Below are 5,927 nucleotides of genomic sequence, written 5' to 3'. Positions count from 1 at the left end.
AATATTTGCGGGTTTTCGTCATTAAATCAAACCCGGATTTTAGAGGCTCGATTTGTCCGTATCAAGTCTCTGGAATTCATCTTTTGTATATATTTTCGTTGTTTATTTTCAGTTTGTCAATTTCTTTCGAAGTCCGTCTTCATAATTAAACCTAGTTTGTTTCCTAATTCATTTTAATCCATTTCTAATCGTTTTAATTCGTGTTTATCACTTTTATGACGGTTTCATATGTAATTAACTTGCTAAATCACTTTCACTTGAGTTTAATATTGATAATCAATCGTAAATCATACCAAAGAATATTAATTGACCGCGGTTCTGACTTCACAGCCAGAGCTGAACTCAAGAACGGACGCAGGAACAGCTGCGCCTCTTCTAAGGGATGCAGCAGTGCTACGCCTGTTCTGAGATGAGTTCTGTCCCTAAACTTCCGTTCTCGCTTTGACCTAGTCTTTAATCACTTGTTTAATTGACTTTTAATCGTACTATCACTCTTAATATGTCCTATTTTATCACTTTAATTTCTAATCTTTCTTATTTTCGTTTCTTTTCTTCAAATTTCCGTCTTGAGTGTATTTTTGACGTAAATCAATTAAACCATTGTAATTCATTGTAATTTTAATTATCGTTATTTATTTATCATATTTATTTATTTCTGTATGATTTATTTATTTGTTTTTCACATATAATTAATCCTAAACCCTAATTCGACGTAATTGTTTGCTAACCTATTTGTTCACCGACTTATTTTAATTCACATGCTAGATTTAAAAGGTTGGATGTTGCATTGCATGCATATAATCGACGACATATCAAATATGAACAATTTCCCTAATCATTAGTAGAGGCCGCTATCGAGGTGGGCGGGATTAGGTGTTCAGTAAAAGGACTTCCTAATACGTACCCTCACCCCTTACTCCAGATCTCTGTGAACATCCGTGTTCATTGGCATCCACGAGAGTCATTCTAAACATAGAATGCTAAGGGTAACGAGTTCTTAGTGTTCATGTCACTACTTTGTGTCTTGACATGACACGAGGTATTCGAACGGTTCCAATTTTCCATAAAAATTGGTGGCGACTCCACAAATCCACGCTGATTTCAAGCGCTTCCGCGCGCGCTGCGGGTGGCCCATGTCCACAGTTTTTGACTCCGCTGGGGAATATACACTTACGTGTTACCCAGGGTGAAACTTGAACGAGGTTAGGGAATAAGTTTATACGAGACAGTTGTCGGTTTTCATTACTCGACCTTCTTAGGTCGTTTTATTCGGGCTTCCTAGGCCCAACCCAACCCATTCGACCAATCGTCCCGTCTGGACAGTCCAAATTCTTATCTGGGCCCAAACATAGATAGCGATTGACATCAACCATACCATGGTACATACTCCTGTTTATATCAAGGGCTTTCACTACTCGAGGGAATGGACTAGGAACCGACCTTACTCATGTTTGGCACGGACCTCTCCACAGACCAGGGTGTGATCGCTTGGTATGGCAACCCACCTTTTAAGCCAGAACCCTTTAAATTCACTCAGCATACTGTTATAATGCCTGTATATATGAATCATATACGTGATCACCGTTTTGTAAACAAAACCATGATGAAGTTTTATAAAATCAAAATCCCTTTTAAAAATGTAAATATTTTCAAAAATGGCCTAAAATAGCGCATAATGAGTCGAACCTCTGCCCAAATATCCAGTCAAAATTCGGGCCTCAAAACCCATTTCAAAACCTCACCTCCAGTCAGCGCTACTACAACTACACTACAGTTGCTTTGGACAAACATTTCAAAATTTGTCATTTCTAAACCTCACTTAACACAGTGGCACACTCCCACTTCACAAGTCGAGTCTTTCTTTTTTGAGTAAGTGTGCTAAGATGGTCGATCGTGTTTTGATTCTTCGTCGATCTCTTATCCAGTTTCCAAGATCCCTGGAACTTATCACGCAAGCGTTAATGGTCAACCCCAACAACCCGGAAATGGTAATGATCTAATCCTAGCTGCGCTTATCCGTCTCCAAACAAGCCAAGACCAAGCTTATGCTCGCCTCAATGCTATTGAAGGCCGAATTGTCGCTGTAGAATCTAGGCTTTCTCCTGCAGAGAACGATGTTCTTGACACGAGCGTGCATGATAACCTTACAACTTTTGTTGGACAACCAGAAGTCAACCCCCCCCACTAGGTCCTATTGAAGTTGAAAAGCGACTCCAATACTTGGAGGAACAACTAATGTACCTTAAGGGAGATAACATCTACAGGGAGTATAATCGCAAGTATGAAGCGGTTAATGCTCAATTGCCAACCAACTTCAACATGACTGACATCCCAAAGTTCAAGGGGCATGAAAACCCTTTGAACCACATTCGTGCCTTCAAAGATTATATGTCTATCAAAGGCATCAAACCCAAGATGTTCCTATGGATCTTTCCTTCATCTCTCGGCACTATTCCTAAGCAGTGGTTTTACTCTTTGGAGCACAAGAAAATTGCTACCTGGGATGATGCCGCGATTGAGTTCACTAAACAATACGCGGATAATGCTGAGATCCAAGTTAACATGCGCACTCTAGAGGTTCTTACTCAAAATGAGAAAGAAGGCTTCACCGACTTCCTAAGTAGGTGGAGAAAGACTAGCACGCAACTTGTTGAACGTCCCGACGAAGCTACTCTTGTGTAAAAGTTCGTGGATAACCTGAGACCCATTTATGCAAACTATCTGAGGTACCAAAACATAAAGTATTTCAAAGACTTGACTGTGCTAGGTACGAGAATTGAAGACGGCATCCGTAAAGGGCTTTTGTCCAAAATGGTGGGCCGTGGATATCAGGGTTCAACGAGTCGTTCTTATGGCTCCACTAGCAAGACCGATGAAGTTAATCTGGTTGAATCTGCTAAGAAGAATAACCCGCAAAGGAAGTTCACGAACATTGGTGATTCATATTCCAATGCTCTGAAAAGGCTGATGAAACAAGGTAAGCTCCAACCCATAGGACCTACACCTGACCCAGAGAAGAAGTCTCAGTTCTGGGACGAGAATACATACTGCGAATACCACAGAGGCAAGGGACACGATACAGAAAAATGTTTTAAACTGAAACATGTCCTTCAGGATATGATCGAAGATGGTCGTTTACCCATACCTCCTGGAGGTAAGCCCAACAACACTCAGAATCCTCTTGTAGTTCGGACTATCACAGATGAAGAATCCACCTTGGATTGTTCACACCTCATCTCTCCAATCGAGGATGAGATTCATGCACTAGAAGAGGAAGGGAGTTATTCCACCATTTCTCCTACCATCGCTGATTTTATCGCATGGGCAAAGAGTGTAGGTAGGCAAGTCTTAGAACTGGAAGCTGTGGTGGCATCTCTACGCAGTCCAGGCACCATGCCTAAGGGAGACACGCCACTGGCTCCAATTCTATCTCAAGAATCTACAATGCAGGAGGTAATCGCGATAGTTGATAATGTAGTCGAGCAACTAATCAGTCTAGAAGCTGAAATCATCAGGTTGAGAGAGCTCAACATCGTCAACGGAATATGGGCAGATGACGATGAAGACGAATACCTCACAGAACACTATCTAGTCAAAGCTAGTGAAGATATAGTCAAGGCTAGCGAGGACCAAGATATAGACTACCTTACTCATTCAGGGCGTCCATAACAAAATGTGTCTCAGAACGGTCCTACCGCTAATGCTCCCGTTACTAACACCAATGTCAACACACCAAATGATGGCGAAGATACATCTACTGAAACAACTGCAGAAGACAAAGGCTGATATTTCAATTTGGCAATTAGTTGCGAGTTCATTTCCCCATCGCCAAGCTTTACAGCAAGCATTGGCTAAACTGAACGTAGCGCACAATTCTACGCCTGACGACGTAGTCAACCTAGTCTTCCAAGACTCAGTTAAGCTAAGTAACCCAGTTACTTTTTCAAATGAGGATTTGCCTCCTTTTGTTGCCAGCCATAACCTTGCTCTATATATTACATTCACATGCTTAAAGAAGAATGTACCAATGACTTTGGTGGATGACGGCTCCGCAGTCAACATCATACCACTAAAGACAACATATAAGTTCGGCATGAAAGAATCAGATTGGACTCCTACCAACCAAGGTGTTCGGGCATATGATGGAACACGATGTAAAGTAGTAGGGCTAATCAACCTCACTATAGCCACAGGGCCAATCGAACGAAAGGTCAATTTTCAAATAGTGGACATCGAGGCATCCTTCAACATACTTCCGGGAAGGCTTTGGATTCACGCTTCCAAAGCGGTAACATCCACCTTGCACCAGAAGATCAAAATTCCTCTAGATGGTAAAGTAGTGACGATCACTTCGTCACCTATCAAGGCCGTGATAGAGAAAATGTCAAGCAATGAAGTAGTCACAGACCCAGTATACGAGCTTGGGGGATTTCAGAGCATAAATATTGTAGAGAGCAAACTGACACCTCTATACTTCAACCCATACTCCAATTTGGTGGTCAACCACATACTCAAATCCCAGGGATATTTCCCTGGAATGCCATTAAATCCCATCAAGAAAAATACCTTTGCACCTTACAAAGAAGGAAACTCTCAAAGGATACCATTAGGATTGGGATACAAACCCACGAAAGAAGAAGCCTTAGAAATGCTCACTCAGTTTCAAAACCGTAAGAACAAAGGAATCCAAATGCGATCCTATCTCCCTACCCTAAATGGATACTTCGTTAGAGAAGGGAGTTAATAGTACTTTCACGGGTTTCCCGAACCTTGGCACTATAAGGGAATGCAACTAGCTGGAATCGAGGTCTTCCACGATTGCTACTTCATCCCTTCGGAAACGGTTCCTACTAGCAAAACTCGTCAAACACCTTGTTTAGATGAACAGGCTGTTAGCCTTCTGTTTGGAGAGGACCGATTCGTCAGGGCCGCACAGGATGAGATCATTACCATGATACTTCAAGATGACCATTTCAACCCGACAACGCTAATTACCGAAACCTGTTCGTATCAGCAGAAAGGATGCAGAAAGTCGATCAAATGGACATATAACCAAGGAAAGCTCTTCAAGGTCACTACTGGAGAAGGAGAGATGTTCAAAGGAGAACTTAAAGACAACGAATATGAGTCAGAGTCAAAGTCGGAGTCAGTCTGAGTCTAGATAAGTCGCTAGAGTGTCTTCTCCTGTCGTCACTCCCCATCCCCTTGTTTCTCCTAGCATAGCATCGCATAGTAACAGCAGCATGGGAAATGTCCCAGTAACTGTCCCTTTACCGTCACTGACTACTGAATAGATGGCTTCTTTGTTTCAGCTATTTTCAAAATTTAATATAAATAAATCAGATTCTGCTTACTCCTTGTGTTTTTCTGAATGCAATTCTATTTATGATGTAATGAGGATGATCCTAACCCAGACTCAGTCGAATTACCTCCCTATGTAGTTAAAGAAATATTACAAGAGGGGGAAGGGGCACCAGTTATAGAGAACACCGAAACCATCAATGTAGGAACTGAACTAGAACCCTAAGAACTTAGAATATGGACGACCTTAAACCCAACCGAAAGGGCCAGTTTCATCGACATCCTACACGAGTTCAAGGACGTTTTCGCTTGGTCTTACAAGGACATGCTAGGGATAGACAGGGATATTGCAGAGCATCGAATTCCAATCAAACCGGGTTTCAAACCCGTAAAACAGAAGCTTCGTCGGATGAGGACCGAATCGGCTCTTAAAATCAAAGATGAAGTCGATAAACAATTCAAAGCCAGGTTCATCAAATTTTCCGAGTATTGAGACTGGGTGGCTAACATAGTCCCTGTACCCAAACAATATGGGTGAATCCGAGTTTGTGTTGATTTCAGAGACTTGAATAAAGCAAGTCCCAAGGACGACTTCCCTCTACCACACATCGACATATTGGTAGATA

This window comes from Silene latifolia, chromosome 6, assembly GCF_048544455.1.
Source record: "Silene latifolia isolate original U9 population chromosome 6, ASM4854445v1, whole genome shotgun sequence".
In the NCBI taxonomy this organism is placed as follows: Eukaryota; Viridiplantae; Streptophyta; class Magnoliopsida; order Caryophyllales; family Caryophyllaceae; genus Silene; species Silene latifolia.
Note: the sequence above shows the minus strand (reverse complement) of the source record.